This window comes from Vespa velutina, chromosome 15, assembly GCF_912470025.1.
Source record: "Vespa velutina chromosome 15, iVesVel2.1, whole genome shotgun sequence".
Classification (NCBI taxonomy): Eukaryota; Metazoa; Arthropoda; class Insecta; order Hymenoptera; family Vespidae; genus Vespa; species Vespa velutina.
In genome coordinates, this window is record NC_062202.1 from 4,055,954 (window position 1) to 4,073,780 (window position 17,827).

The window sequence follows — 17,827 nt, forward strand, 5'->3', positions numbered from 1 at the left end:
ATGTTTGTGTGTATTTATGCGGAGATATTAAAAAGGAAGGACGCGAGAACGGATAACCAATTAAAGAGACCAATTCATACGTTGAAAAATATTGGCAGTAAAACGTCGCATTACATCAACTTTTAACGATTATCCTTTGCCTCCCGGTCTTCCCATTACCCCTCTTATCCTCACCTCTCCTTTCTACTCTTTTCTTCTCTTCTCTTCTCTTCTTTTCTTCTAAGAAAGAAAGAAAGAATGAGAGAAAGAGAAAGAGAGAGAGAGAGAGAGAGAGAGAGAGAGAGAAAGAGGAAGAAAGAAAGAAAGAAAAAAAGGGATAGAGTGAATGAAAAAATGTATTGATAATAAATTATCTCCTACCGTCCGCACCGAAACCGGTGAAACGTCGGCAAACAGAAAGTGACGTTTACGGCCACGCGTTTTAAATCATAAAACACACGCAATTTGTACCGGGCCTTACGAGTGAGACGCTTCTCCTCTCTTTTGTGTTTTGTTACGTGAAAGAATTTTATTTATCTTTTTTTGTATTCGTTAAAGAACCAACAAGAGCCGAGAAATTAAAAATAAGAAGGACCGGGAGAAAACGTAATCTGTTGTAAATTAAAATAACAAAGATATACATACATATATATATATATATATATATATATATATATATATATATATATATATATTCGAAAGATGATGCGGATGATGATTTTTCTAACGGAAAGTGATATTTATTGCTATATGGATAAATATATGTTGAGATACATAAGAAAAATCATCATTTTCCTTCTTCATACATATTCTATATATTATATATATTATATATATTATATATTATATATATCCATTCTTTCGTCTTCAAAGGGATTACTAAGATTTCCTGTTAGAATATCTTATTGTCTTCGATATCGAATAACGAAAAATCATATTTATTGCTATGATAAATATTATATACGTAGATATACATATCTATATCTATTTATATATATATATATATATATATTTATATGTACAAGTTTTCTACTATTGTGAAAGAAGAAAGTGTTTCCTGTAATGAGACCTTATTGTTTTGACTTTGAAATAACGAGACGTCTTGTCCGATATGATACGAGCATAACGGTGGGTCTCGCCCACGTTGATGTTGTCCTCATAGGACGAACAAGAGACAATATGTAACAGTTCCTTTACGGTTGTCTCGTAGAATCCAAGCGTTAGTCATTCGACGAAAGGACATTCAACCATTTCGAATAACGCGTCTTATTTGTTTGGATATCTTCATTTGAGAATGAAAACGAGAGAACGTTTTATATCAATGTTTTCAAAACGAAAACGAAAACAAAACTAAAGTAAAAAGGAAAAAAAGAAACAAGAGAGAAGAAAGAAGAAAGAAAGAAAAGGAACGAGGCAAAAAAAGAAAAAAAAGGAACGATGGAAAGAAAAAAGAAAGAAAAAAAAAAAAAAGATGTAAATGGTAGTACGTTATTTTACAACTCGTAGATACGTACGTACATTCTATTAACAACTCGTTTAATTTAAGAAGAAGAAGCTCGATCACGCGTGGGAATCGTGTTGTATAATCTATCCTTAGAGTTAATTCTCTATTTAGCCGTTGTCAATTACACGTCACTCGTAGAATATTGTCTATGAAGTTAGACGTCTCGATCCTTTCTACGTTTACGACGTGCGTTCGTAAATATGTTATACGTTCATTATTTATAATGTTCATTAGAAATCAACGAGATACACTACACGTATGAAACTCAATCTGTGTTTCTTTGACACTTTCATATTCAAAGAAATGATATTTGAACACACACACACACAGACACATACACGCGCGTACATATATACAAATATACACACACACACACACGCGCGCACACACACACAGATATATACATGTGAATAAGAAGAACGTTCAAAAAAGACGAGTTCTCGAAGGGTATCGATCGCAAACTATCGTACGGATGTTCGATGTGGTCCCGTCAAGATATATATCTCCATGGATGGTCCTAAGTAAGGAGGAAAAAACGAATGAACCAGACGGTTTAAGGTTCACGCGGGGGTAACTCAATTTGTAGTTACAAACGAGCATAATATGATAATGCTTTGGTGTCCCGATGAATCCGGGACTATCTGCTTTGTTAGTTAGAGGTATCCTCGGATCGTAGAAGCAACGAGAAGCCCCCCCACTTGCGCTCTGTCATTTGTTTACGTCTGTCAATACGTCACTGATAGCTAAGCCGCCGTACGCTGCCGAGGACGAAGGACGACCCACCGAGCGTCAGTAAATTTAGTGTGCTCCGAACGAACGGACGTGTTTGCTTGCTTGCCTGCTTTACTTGCTTGCTTGTTTGCTTACTTGCTTGCTTGCTTGCTTGCTTTGATCCTGATACATAATTCGACTTTCTTCGTACGTTCACTTAATCTAACATTTTCGAACAATTAATTAATTAATTAATTAAATATGAATAATTTTGACGATAGATCGTTTCAATCATTCATAGCTACGTGAAAACATGATGTATCACTGTATACATACGTATACATTGTTCTATTACGTATATATTATCTCTATATTACGTATATAGTATTTACATTCGTATATTTAGATAAAATTGTATCTTACATCGCGATACTTATGCGCGTTTTTGATCTCAATCATGATAAATATTAAAAATGGTGATAAACAAGAAGAAGAAGAAGAAGAAAAAAAAAAGAACAACATAAAAAATAAGAAAAGTAATAAATAAATTCAAGTCAATTAATTAAACGTTTAATAACGTACATACGTTATATACTGAATATACACCAGGCTTCTTGTTTCATCGGGGAGTTCTTCTTATTCCTGCCGATTTTGCCGACGAAACGCCAACGGCTCATGGCTATGCGTGATTTAAGACGCATCGTAAATGGATAATAATAAATCGGCATAGCGAGGCCCATTTGCTTCGAGACCAATTTGTTAGGATTGTTCGCCCTTGCGACCCGAATATATGTATACACTAGGATGGTATACGGCTATTTTTCAAGTACGAGAGACCCGTTGATTTATTTTGGCGCGAACGATCGCCGCCTCGAGCGAGAAGAACCGCCGTTGCTGTAGCCGTTGCCGTTGCCGTAGCCATTGCCGCCATTGCGGCCACTGCCGCCACGAATTCGTTCCTCTTGGAAGAGGAACTCTGCCCTCTCGTCTGATAGTCTAGGCGCCAATCATAGAGAACGTGAAAATTTCATGGAAATCGTTTTTAGTACTCCTATTTTCTCACGAACGTAAGAGCCTACGAACGATATTAATCGATATATATATATATATATTAATAATGTTGCACTAGATTAAACACCTTTCTATTTTATTTCTTTTCTTTTTCTTTCCTTTATCTTACTTCACTCTTTTCGACCTCCTTCGATCGATATCCCTTTTCGAAAGGAGTGTCTGATTAACGATAGGGTGTCAGCTCAGCAAATAGGTCGTCATGCTTCTGTCGCTTAGAAATCGATGATCCACAGCTGTCAAGCTATTAACACCACCGTAACTTACTTCGTTATCATTATCGTCTAACATCAAGACGTATTTTAATTCGAGTTTCTCCGCCAAGATAGATGCTCTCTCTCTCTCTCTCTCTCTTTCTCTCTATTCCCATATTACTGATTGCCATACAAGGAAGCAATCACGGTGAAACGTCAAATTGACATGGATATAGTCTCCTTACACTGTTACTTTCGAATCAATGACAATGAATGGAATAATATTGATGATCGTGATAGATATTTTTTCTCTTTTTCATTCTTTTTCTTTTTCTTTTTTTTTGTTTTATTTTTTCTTCTTTTTTTTCTCTCTGTTTTTTTTTTTTTGTATTAGAAACAGTCTTGCCTAATAAAGAGACGCGTTCTCGTTATAAATCTCTTCGTTACAAATTTCGCAATTGTACGTAACGTAATAATAATAATAATAAATAATAATAATAATAATAATAATAATAATAAATACATATATGAACTATCAGATGTAGTTTTTTCATTGAACAGGATCTGATTTTTCTTTTAACTTATTCCAAGAAGTAGAAGTAGAAATAGAAAAAAAAAAGATGAAAAAAGAAGCGAAGAAAAAAGTCAATCTTCCACTTTACGCTACACAAACTATTATTATCGTCATATCTCCGTAGCTATTATTGGTATTAAGAATTCATAGAAGATTTTCATTACCCGCACCTTCGATCATCAGGTCTAAGTTAATACGATGCAACTTGGCTGTCTCTCGATCCTCTTTACGTAACTTCATTTGACTTCGCGGCTCTTTTGCGTTCGATATTTACTTGCGTAAGAACGAAGTATACAATTATAAATTGTACGTAATTAAACGTGAAGATAAAGAAGAAGAAGAAGAAGAAGTAGAAGAAGTAGAAGTAGTAGTAGTAGAAGTAGAAGAAGGGTAAGAGAGAAGTATAAAATTTAACGAAGCGCCGATTGCAAGTGTCTAACCTTTTCTAATGTAACAGGAAAGAGGATTAAACGTAACGTTCGCAATAAGCCGAGTTTAATATCAAATAACATGAAAATTACGAGGTTGACTTGTCGTCATTGTCGATAATTTTCACGAGATCCAACGAAATATTTGATCTTTCGTTTTATTTTCGTACATAATATAAAAGTAAACAAATAAGATAAAAAAGGGAAAAAGAGAAAGAGAGAAAGAGAGAGATGAGAAAAAGATTATTCACATGGTCGTTGTAATGGAGAAAGAAATAGAAATAACGGTAAAAAAATAGGAAAAGAAAGGACAGAGCTTTATATATATATATATATATATATATATATATATATATAAATATAGAATGAGAGAGAGAGAGAGAGAGAGAGAGAGAGAGAGAGAGAGAGAAAGAAATTTTCTCTCGTTGACTCTGGTCGTTCATCTCAGAACCGAGAGAGTCTCGTCATTATACGGCGAGAAAAGTTTAAGTTATGTCTATAGTGATTGACTTGCCGCGGCATGAAAGATCGAGCATTGCGATACTTTACGAGACGATCGAGAAGGTCCCCTCACGTAGGTTACTTCGTTACACATCGTCCATATCGTTTTCTACGATGGAAAAATGTACTTACTTTGCCCTTAAGTGCACGTCCACTTCTTCGTTCCTAGGTGAAATCTTATCATCATAAACTAATCATCTGTCGACGGAAAGTTAGCCGGTTGAATCGTAACTGTATGCTACCTAAGATAACAAGAGAATATTGCCATGCGTTCTCGTACTTGAACTTCTTGCTCTCTCTCTCTCTCTCTCTCTCTCTCTCTCTCTTTCTCTCTCTTTGTAATATATATAATATATATATATTTATTTATTTATTTATTTATTTATGTATCTATTTCATGAAAAGTGAAATTTTCCAAGAAAAAGGAGAGAAAATTAATACACATTTATTTAATACATATTAATATAAAAATTATATATATATATATATATTTTTTTTTTATTTCATTTCAAAGTAAGAATAGTAATGGAAAAAAGAATTGCTTTGAAATTTCAAGCGATAATGAGTTCGGGTAAGCGTGACAGGCGAATCGTTAGAAACAATCGACGTATCGATCGATCAAAGAGATCTGCCACAATTCGAGGCATCGATCATTGGGACGTCACTTGCCTAAAGGATGTGTCATGGAAGAAAGAAAGAGACAGAATGAGATAAAGATAAAGAGAGAAAAAAGGAGGAAAGAAGATAGATAGATAGATAGATAGATAGATAGAGAGAGAGAGAGAGAGAGAGAGAGAGAGAGAGAAAGATAAATAGAAAGAATGAGAAAGACGAAGGCCTCAAGGCTCGAAGTTAAAACCCGCTCGAGATGTCCTCGCAGCCATTAGACGGCGATGCTACTCGGCATTATCGCTTCTAATTTATCACGCGATTAGCTGGCCTCGCGCGAGCGTAACTAACTTTTCATATATACATACATACATACATACATACATACATAAGTATATACCTATTTCGATGCGTGCGTCGTCGTAGTTGCCCGGCTCGCGACCGACTTGGGGTCGAGTCGAGAGGTTAAGGAGAAATTTTCAAACTCCTTTTACTCGTCCTTAATTCGATACACGCCCGTTCTTAGGTATTTAGAAACGACACTTATACATACATATTTATACGTATATGTATATATATATATGTATATACAAATGTATATATATATATATATATATAAAGCTTCGTCGTTCTAGCGAATTCGTTTTAGGATAGATACATTTATATCTACGCTAGTTGTATATATTTATTTTATTTTTGGTTTATTTATAGGAGAGACATCATGTTTAAACGGCATGATTTCTAATCGTCATTATAAAATCGTGTTTTACAAACGTACCAGCAGTTTTATTCTTCAAAAATAACAAGCTTTCTTAGAATTTTGTCGCATAATTTAATCTAACCAGGTGTGATATTTTGTACCTAATTATATTCAAATTTATTATACTTATTTTTTCTTTTTTTGCGACATGCGATAGCATCTTTTCTTTTAGCAGATTTCTCGAAGAAAGATAGTTAGAAAGTGGGATGTCGTGAATCTCCTTAAAAAATAACATCTACTTATAATAATAATAATAAAAAAAAAATAATAATAAAAACAACAACAACAACAACAACAACAACAATAATAATAATAATGATAATAGAAATTGCCGTTATATATAGTTAACACCGTGCATCATAATCTGAGGAAAGATGAATCATAGTTAAAAATGATACTACAAAAGTTGAACTTTCACTGAAGGAGAGCTCACAGAAGGGACTTAGTGGGCGAAGCCGGAAGCGTTTCCGATCTCTTGCGAGATTGTTCGCGAGAAAGGGAATCTAATTATTATTATCCTCGATAGAGGAAGAAAGAGAAATAGTGAATGAATGAGAGAGAGAGAGAGAGAGGGGACACGAGCCGAGCAATTTGCTCGAGTGCACAAAGTACGCCGCATCTTGGACCACGGCAGCAGCAGCAGCATAATTCATTATCTCCTCTTTCTTTTTCCCTTTTGCCGAGGCTTACTCGTCTCATTTTCGCCCCACGGGGTCCTCGATCACACCTAACGGCATCGTCAAGATATCCTCGTAAATAAGTTACATAATTAATTTTACGCAAAAGTCACCTCCACTCTGTTACCGCTCTTCTTGAATCCACTCGTTTCGTATTTATAGCGGTACGTTAATCCAAAAGCGACAAAAGTGATTTTAAAAGTCGAACTAGTAAAGTCTTCGTGATCGCGATGATGATGATGATGATGATGATGATGATGATGATGATGATGATGATGATAATAATGATAATGATAATGACGATAGTGATGATAGGTACTCTAACAAGAGTTAGAGATGAGATCAACTTTAAGATAATAGAGAGATGATGATTAAAAAAACAAAAAAAAAAGAAAAAGAAAGAAAAGGATCCTATAAGTTTTCGTTAATTAAATTTTTAACTCTCTCTCTCTCTCTCTCTCTCTCTCTCTCTCTCTCTCTCTCTCTCTTTCTTTATCTCAACATAAATCAGTTTAATGTGCTTGGTATACTCTTCGAAGTAGTTAATAAGGGAAAAAAATGTAAAATTTTAATTGATTTACAAAATATCCATAACGGATTAGATTTTATTTCGATCGTATCTCGTCAAATTTCGTAATGATTCTTTTTTTATTTTTTTTTTTTTTCATACTAACCCGATCGAATCAAACTATTGCTGCTGATAAAAGTTTAATTCCCAAGGATCGAACTCGCCAAGTGGAAATATCGATGGGGGTCAGCTCGAGGTTAGTTAGCCACGCACGAGTCGGTGCTGCTGAACTTTTATCTCTCTCTCTCTCTCTCTCTCTCTCTCTCTCTCTTATTTCTCTCGTATATAACATACATGTAGGTGTGGATGCAGCTTAAACTCGCGGCGAGTCCACCACACCGCGTGGCTGGACCACTGACTGCGCACAATTAGGGCTCGGCGCAGAACAAATTCATCTTCGTTGAATGCGCGAGACTCCGGCCAGTTCGGCACGATCGATTATCAATCATCCAACTGGGGCCTACGTACCGAGTAGAAAAGAAAAGCGAAAAGAACGGACACCGAGCGAGATGGAAAGAGATGGAAAAAGAAGTATAACCAAAGAGTAGATATACTCACACATATATATATATATATATACACATATACACACAAGCATATATATATATATATTTATATATGTATAAGCTTGTGTATACTCGTATGTATAAATCTGTATAAATTTGTGTTGTTGAGGCTTATGTATGAAGAGCAAACGATATGCTCGTTGATTCTCTTTTCTCTTTCTCACTCGCTCACTTAAGACAGCGAACCCGTAGGGTGTGCATTGCATTCACCCCCGCGAACAACCTTCCATATGCTTTTTCTCTTTTTTTTTTTCTTCTTCTTCTTTTTCTATCTCTTCTTCTACCTCTTCTTCTTCTTTTTCCTTCTCTTTTTCTTTTTTCTTTTTCTTTTTTCTTTTTCTTTTCCCGCATCTTCTTTTTCCTCCTCCTCCTCTTTCTCTTCTTCTTCTTCTTCTCCATCGAGTTTCGACATTTCCTGATGGACGTTTCCAGTGCCCAACAGCGCGTAGCCACGTCGATTGGGATAAAGTGCCTGTCGAACGGTCTTGGCCAATTCAACTGACGTTTCAACGATTAACGATTACAATTGAAATATTTAAATATATCGATCGCGATAGACAATTCAATTATTTTTTTAACATTGCGAAGAATCGTCATCAATTATATATCACTTGTAATTTAGTAGATAAATTAATTAACAATACTGATTGAAAGTTTTTGTTCGAAAAATGAATAAGGTCGACGTTATCGGTCATTGGTTAAAGAAGTTGATATATTGATAAAAAGGAGAACGGAAGAAAGTGAGGAGAGAAGTAAGATGACGATGAGGAAGAGGAATGAGGAAGGAGTAGGGGTGGAGGAGGAATGAGGGAAAAGACAAGCATGAGATTGTGTTAAACCGTTAGACCGATGTCATTGTAGAAACTTGGAGTATCTAACGTTTGATTTATTGCTCGGCCATCCAGCCTGCGTCCTCGTATTTGCCGTTCGTCCTAGTCGTTGGAAAATCGTTTGGGTTGCGCAAAATTTAATAAAGCAATCCACGCATCGACATCCCGTGATTCTCGTAATCTTTCTCGATCCATTAAGAAAGAAGAAAAGAGAAGAGACGAGAAGAGAAAAGAAGAGAAGAGTAGAGTAGAGTAGAGTAAAGACTAGAAGAGGATATAGATACATGTATATGTACATACATGCATACATATATATATATATATATATATATGGATGGGTGCGTACATACATATATAGATACATACATAGACATATATTAGTTACTCGCGTCGTGCAGCTCGTAGATTCGCCGATCGATGAAAGGAACGGCACCTTCGACGAGCCAAAGATAATCCTGCGCAATCGCGTTCGCCAGGATAAGCAAGAGCTTGAATGTCGCTACCTTGTCTCCTTTGGTTATCCGTTACACGAATATTATTCGCATGTGAAGAAAGAAAGATAGATAGATAGATAGATAGATAAATAGATAGAGAGAAAAGGAAAGAAGAAGAAGAAGAAGAGCGAGCGAGAGAGTGAAAGAGAGAGAGAGAGAGAGAGAGAGAGAGAGAGAGAGAAGAATCGTCTTTAAACGTTGAACTTTGCACGGCCGAGAGACGGATGCCTTTAAAAGTACGTGTAATTTAGCGAGATCAGGCTGCGTTACGCTAATCGCGGATATAGTTATACTCTGGTTCGCGAGTTCTAGCGGAGTCCACGGATCGTCACGTTCTCTCGTAATCGATATCTCCGGGCTGATTTACGAGAGTCGTCTATCCTGTTTACACACGCTCTCGTCGCGTCTTATGTGTCTTTCCTTCGATTCACCTTTTAAATTGGATTCGCGTGCGAACGATGATAAAACTTTCGACATAACAAAAATGTATAGTTAAATCATCGTTAAGACACGTGCGAACTTATTACAGATAGAAAGATATATGTGTATGTGTGTGTATATATATATATATATAGATAGATAGAGAAGGAGAACTAAGGATTTGTACAAAACGATATTCGTCGATAGAGTCAGCATTGGCGAGCAAACGATAACGATTCGAGATTAATAAATCCTCTTTTCTGCGGCCATCAATCGCTGAATGCCACGGTGAAGATTGTTAACGCGTTCCAGCTTCGACTATCGATGATAGAAATATCACTCTCCACCTTTCTCGTTTTCTCTCTCTCTCTCTCTCTCTTTTTATTTCTCTCTCTCTCTCTCTCTCTCTCTCTCTCTCTTTCTCTAGGTGGCGAGATGAGTACGAGAGATCGAGTCTCTTCTCCTTTTTCTCTCCTCCTCCGCTTGGATAATCCGCGTTTAGACGCGATCAGCCAACGCACCAACGTATCGCGGACGTTCCGCCTGACAAATGATCGTCGGCGGCTTCGATTTGTATGCCTTCCATCGATTCGAGTCACCGCTCGGTCATTCCAACGTGACGTAATCGAACGATAGATATACCTCGATGACGCCTCCACCCGCTTAGACTTTCAGCTCCATCGGAGAATTCTAAACCAGACGGCTACGGCTACGGCAACGGCAACGGCAACGGCAACGAACGACGAAGACGGAGACGATGTGAGATTCGATCGATCGACGATTCCATTTTCGATTTCTATTTATGCAAAAGAATTTTATATTTTATTAAATGAATATCCTTGATTTTTTCGAAAGATGAAAAGTTCTTACGACGAAAAATCTTCTTTGAACGAGTACAATATGGTTTTATAATGGGCCTTTTTCTTTCTCTATCTCTCTCTCTCTCTCTCTTTCTTTTTTTATTTTTTTTTTTTGTTTTTATCCTTTCGTCATAGGATCTTGGATATTTGATAAAATAAATATCTATTATATACTCGCTTTCTACTTTAACAATGAAACATTATTACCAATGGAAAAATCATTGGTGTTGAATATTAATAAAAATTTGGAAAATTAGAAACAGACAGTGACAGAAACAGACATACACAGAGAAAGAGAGAGAGAGATAGCATTGTGTATTCTCACGAATGAAATTTTCTCAATTGCCCGAAGCGACTAATCGAGCAACAACGACAACTACGACTACGACAACTATGACGATGACGATAACAACGAGTACGACAGTTTGAAGAAGATAAAAAAAAAAGAAAAAAATAAATAAATAAAATAAACTAAAATAAAATAAAATAAAATAAAATAAAATAAAGAGAGAAGGATCAAAATGAGAGGCGGCCCATTAAAAGCTTGTCAAGGGATTCCACTACGTAGGGACCCTTCCGTCGTAATGTGTCATTGACGGGCGTTCTTTTTCGAGTAGGCGAAGTGAACGAGCAAACGAACGTTTCTTCGTTCCTTCGTTCCTTTACTTTCAAGCGTGATTTCTGAAAATGTTTCTTCGCCGCCGGAGGCGCAATAATAATCTACCTTGAAAATCCTAAGATGAAGAAGAAGAAGAAGAAGAAGAAGAAGAAGAAGACGAAGAAGAGAAAGAAGAAGAGAGAGAAGGTGAAGAAGAAGAAGAAAAAGAAGAAGAAGGAAAGGAGATGAATTCTCGGTGATGCATTTGCATACACACGCGGCTCGTTATCCTGCTCTCGCCGCTTGTCCGCTCGACGGAATATGCGGGGGCGGAGTCGTTGCTTGCTCGTTCGCCAAATTTCATTTATATATATATATATATATATATATATATATATATATATACATATAAAGAGAGAGAGAGAGAGAGAGAGAGAGAGAGAGAGAGAGACGAAAAAAGAAAAGAAAAAAACAGAAAGAAGAGATAGAGATACCCTCGTATTTCGCGTAATGTACATAGCCTTTCCTTTTATTTATTTATTTTTTTTTAACTCTATCTATCTATGTCTCTCTCTCTCTCTCTTTCTTTCTTTCTTTCTTTCTCTCTTCATCTCTCGTTCTTTCTCTTAAGAAGAGGGCAAAAAAGTTATTACGTTTTTTGCCGCTTGTCCGAGATTAAAAACGGCCGGGAGCGTTGTAATTGCGAGCGATAGAGGTTGGAGAGCTACCGGACATCGAAGCTGAGATTTCGTTATTCTCATTCGTCGTCCTTTACTCGGGCCCCAGGGTGCACTCCCCGTGTTCTGCCCTTCGCGAAGTAGTAAAACAAAAGGGAAAGGGAATATCATTCCAGGGACGGGAGGATGCCCGGCCACTGTATTCCTCCGGGCACGACCGCACAAATTACAGACCAACTCGACCTTCTTCTTCTTCTTCTTCGTCTTCTTCTTCTTCGTCTTCTTCTACTTCTTTTGCTGTTGTTGTTGTTGTTGTTGTTGTTGTTGTTGTTGTTGTTGCCCGCCCGGATAGCCAGTCGAACTTTATTCTTCTCTTCTTCCTCAGACGTTTCTTCACGCGCGTAGCGCGGAAGCTACTTCGTCTTTGGTTAGGACTCCTTCCTTTTTTCTTCTTCTCTCTTTCTTTCTTTATTTCTTTCTTTTTTTTCTTCTTCTTCTTCGTCTTCTTCTTCTTTCTTTTCTTTTTCTTTTTTGTTTCTTCTTCTTCGTCTTTTTTATCTTTTTTCTTGTTTCTTTTCTTTTGGGTTTTTTTTTCTTTTTTTTTTCTTTTTTTCTTTTTTTTTTTTTTTTTTTTTTATCTTATAATTCATTCGCCCATCCATCATTTCGGATTATATAATGCGCGCTCGGAGACGTATTTCTTTTCTTTCTTTTTTTTTTTTTTGTTTCTTCTTCTTCTTTCGAAAAAATTGTTCTCTTCGACCAATCGATATGTTCGTGATCTTACTTCTTTTCTTTTTCTTTCGTTTTTTTTTTTTTTTATTTTATTTTATTATAAACAATGATACGTCTCGTTTGTTGAAGGACAAGTTGAGACGTTGATTTTGACAATGGGACAGATCCATTTTGTTGAAAAAAAAATAATTAAATATAATCCTTATTACAAATTAATTAGACCAAATCGACGTTTGAACGTCTTATGTACATATGTACATTCAAAGTTTGATTTTGAACTGGATTATGAGAAATGATTTCAATGAGTTCCTATTGATAATAACTGAATGATAACAAGTGAAATATTTTTTCCCATCGTCCAATCGCGTCTTTTCATATTCTTCCTTTTTCTTTTCTTGTTCGTCATAACCTTACGTTTCAGGAAGAGATACATCGAAGAAGAGAATACACGGGGGAGGAAAGGACGATACGAAGAAGAGAACTCGACAAATTTTCACCGTCGATTCGTTCCCCGTTCTTTTACGTAATATCATTTTCAATTGCACACGCCCATCACGTATCACCGGCGCCTTTCTATTCATATAATCTTGGCCGAGCGGGCAAGGAAGGCAAGGCAAGCCAAGCCAAGCCAAGTCGATCCAAGCCAAGCCAAGCCAAGCCAAGCCAAGCCAAGCTAAGCGAAGGCAAGCCAAGCCAAGTCAAGTCAAGTCAAGTCAAGTCAATTCAAGCCAAGCCGAGCCAAGCCGAACCAAGCTAAGGCAGTTTTGATGATCGAAGCTCTCGGAGTCGACTCGCAACCAACTCGCGCCGACTTCGCGAGAGCATAATACCAACATAGGCCCTCTTTCGCTCGGCGATGCATTATAATGCATCTACAATGCACCGTACCGCGGTGCACATCAAAGCAGGAGCTACGTGAGCGACGACCATCGTGAAAACCGTCGACCTCTCGATAGCCAATACTCTTGCTGACGATAGGAAGCAACTAACATCGACGAATATCATTTTTTTTTTTTTTTTATCTCTTGTACATTTCTCTCTCGTTTTTTTTTTCTCTTTTGTTTCATTTTATGAACAAAATTTATGTATATATACACACACGGGGTATCACAAGTTTCAATGATCAAACTTTGTCGATATATCGTACGAGTAAGAAAGAAATTTATATATGAACATAGGTCGTTTGAAGATTTATTAAATAGTTACGATAAAAATAAGAATTACATAGAGAATATAGTTATGAATAATAGTGTGATACGAAGTTACTACTACGATACAATGTATTTATACAATAGATCAGTATATATAAATATTTACATTTAATCTATTTATGTAAATAGTATTGTTATCGTAGTAACTTCATGTCAGACTGTTATCCATTAATATTTTCTAAGGTAATTCTTATTTTTATCATAACTTCATAATTATCATAATAATCATAAATTTTAACGATCAAACTTTCTTAATATATTCTGTGAATCTAAATAAATAAGAAATGTTATATGAAGATAGATCGTTTAAAGCTTTAGATACCTTATATACACACACACACACACACACACACACATATATATATATATATATATATATATTCCCATGTATATCACTACACGTTCGATTCTAATATTACATATCAATGCATAATTTCCTTATTATCAAAATGAATGATCTCTCACGTTTACGTTTTTTTTTTTCTTTTCTACAATTAATCTCTCGTTGGTAGTTTGTTTTTTTTTTTAAATACGAAACTGGGAAAAATAAAAAGAAAGGAAAAGAAAAAAAAAAAAAGAAAAGAAAACGGAGGAAAAGAAAAAAAGTATAGAACAAAAACCGTGGGCATTTGGTATTTATATCCTCATTTTCTTAATTATCCCGTACGATTTGTCATTCTTGACTGGAGTTAGTTGTTTTTAAATAGAAGAAAAGAGCGTAGGATAATGTCGAACGATAGACATATATGACGACGGGAAGGTGGGACAAAGGGGATTCACGAAGAATCAGTTGTATGACCCAATACCAAGCGTACCGATGCTGGGAAACGTTCGATGGAAACGATCCCGTGGAATTCGCATCTCTCAGACGTACGCGTGGACGTGAGCAGACATAAGACGAATGCGTATCGCGGTCGATTCAATCAGAGGTGGCGCCATGCGGCGAACAAACGGACGGGAGTTTGTCTTGAGGAGGAGAGGAGGAGGAAAAGGAATAAGAAGAAGAAGAAAAAGAGAGAACGAAGAAGAAGAAGAAGAGAGAACGAAGAAAAACGGAAAGGAAGAGAGACAGAAAAACGGAAAGAAGGAGAAAGAGAAAGAGCGAGAGAGAGAAAGAAAGAGAGAGAGAGAGAGAGAGAGGGAGAGAGAGAGAGACTGACAGACAGATAGACAGACAGAGAGAAAAAGAGAAAGAGATAGAGAAAGGGTGGAGGTGCATAATGCGTTGGCGTCCACTCATAATACAGTAGCACGGTGTAAGCTCGACGATCACGAACAAAGACGAGAAACGAAAGAGAGAGAGAGAGAGAGAGAGAGAGAGAGAGAGAGAGAGAAATAGAAAGAGAAAGAGATAGATATAGAAAAAGAGAGAGAGAGAGAGAGAGAGAGAGGGAAAAGAGGGTGGGCGAATACTCTCGTAGGAAGGGAAGTACGACGAACAGACGAACGAACAGACGAACGAACGAACGAACGAAATAACAATCTGGCTTGCCGCTCAGGATCATCCCAGGCGGCTTGTGCTAACTAATGGCATTCAAAATTAGTCCTACTGGATGAGAAATTATTGGATCCGATTTGCGAACGGCTTTATTGTCCCACAAGGAGTTATTCAGGACGAAATTTATACAGCGTAGAGAAGCTCACGGTAGCCGAGGCCCTTCCTCGTGGAGACCGCAATTGCGGCGAAGGCTTCGATATTAGTTTTCGACCCCTCTGTTCGAGACCTCTTTCTCTCTCTCTCTCTCTCTCTCTCTGTCTATCTCTCTTTTTTCTCTTTTTCTCTCATTCTTCTTTCTCCTCCGTTTAGACGATCATTAGGATTCCGCTGGTTGGCAACGATGAACTTTTTAGATTGGATATTTATGTAACAACACCGATATCGTGATCGCAATTACATCGGACGACGATCTCGATCGTAATCCTCGGAATCCGATCGTTAGGATCATTAGAATCTTAGATACTTGGTAGTTTGCCGTTGGGTGGATTAGATTAATGCTTCCGTTGGATCACGACGTTAACCGGGATTAATATCTATCTCGCTATTACGTCACTAACATTCCGTCGTTATAATTGTATTTATTGTAAAATCATTGTCAGCAAGAATGAAAGAGTTAGAGATAGTAAGATAGAGAGAGAGAGAAAATTTCTTTTACGTGTACCAGGGAGAAATCAGACACCTAATTACAGAGCTATAGATCGCGCATTGTGTACAAGCCGATGATCGAGCAAAGAATTTAACTAACGACGTTAACGACGTCGGCGAGAGAAGGTGCTCGCTCGTTGATTGACTAGTACCGCGATTGGACACGTGCTTAGATCCAACACCAACGTCATTCGGCGATTAGATAATTAGAAACGAAGAGATCTTGGGGCGTTAATGATTATCCAATCACGATGTAAAGCCGTCCGTTGTCCTCGTCGTTCACAAGTTGTCCCTGCCCTTTCGACCTTTTTCCTTTTCTTTTTCTTCTTCTTCTTTTTTCTTTCCTCCTTCTCCCTTTACCCTCTTCCACTCCTTCTCCTTCTTCTCCCTTTTCTTCTTTTCCTTCTTCTTCCCTTTCTTCTTCTTCTCCTTCTTTTCCTCCTCCTCCTCCTCCTCCTTCTTCTTCTTCTTCTTCTTCTTCTTCGTTTACTCTTCTTTTCATCGAGCGCTCTTTAATCTGGAATCAGTTACCGATTGTGAAGCCACGTAACATCATTAATTCGAATTCGTCGCGGACGTCGTTCTTAAAAACGATTCTTTTTCTTTCTTTTGCTTTCTTCCTTTTTTATTTCCTTACCGCTTCTGAATGGATTAAGTGAATACGAAAAACCGAATCATTCGTATGTATCCAATGGTAAAACGAGAACGTGAAAAAAAAGAAAATCAAAATTCGAATTCTGAGAACGTTATTACGCGATCTCGATCGATCGATCGACTCAAAGATCATTTCGTTAGAAATAATTTGACCTCGCCTTAAAGAAATATCCAATCTCGAAAGCCTCGGGCCAATTTCGTTAACCATAACTCGATATTATCCAACACTTTACCAATTTCTAAACGACGATGATGAGATCATTTATCATCGTACGAAATTATGAAGACCTTCTCTCCTCCTCCACCTCTGCCACCTTCTCCTCTTTTTTCATCTTCTCTTTCTCTTCCTTAACCCTTCTTTCACTCCTCTTTCGTCGCTTCCGCGCTTGATTCACCTCATTCCCATAAACCTTCGACCTTCGATATTTTTCTAAATGCATTACTCTAAAATATTGAAAAATATTTTGCTTGTTAATGGTGAAAGAGAGAGAGAGAGAGAGAGAGAGAGAAAGAAAGAAAGAAAGATAAGACAGTTAATTCCAACATATTTACGTAGATATATAATTTATATAAAAATCATCAAATCGTGTCTACACGTCCAGATGCGTTAAGTCAAACGTTAATTAGTCAGAGCCACGCAGGTGTATCACTTGCAGCGAGCAACGTCGAGCGGGTTGCCTGCCTCGAGGCTTTGAGGTGATAAGTGAAAGTGCAGTTGGCTTCGTTCGTATGTGCATACGTATGTACGGTACGTTCTATCGTTCGTTCGTTCGTTCGTTCGTTCGTTCGTTCGTTCATTCGTTCGTTTCAACGACGAGCATCGCGAAATAAATAAATTATCCGACAATGTTGTTAAATGCAAAACGTTAAACTGGTAACATAATTCTAAAGGATAGAAGCTAAAGAATCGTTAAAGTTATTCTAATCTTCTCTTGATTCATTTACACGTTCGAATTCTTTTCTTTCTATGAATAAATAACATTATACGTAAGTATATATATATATATATATATATACTACGTGTATAGATATGTACATATGTACGTACATACGATATATTATTTAT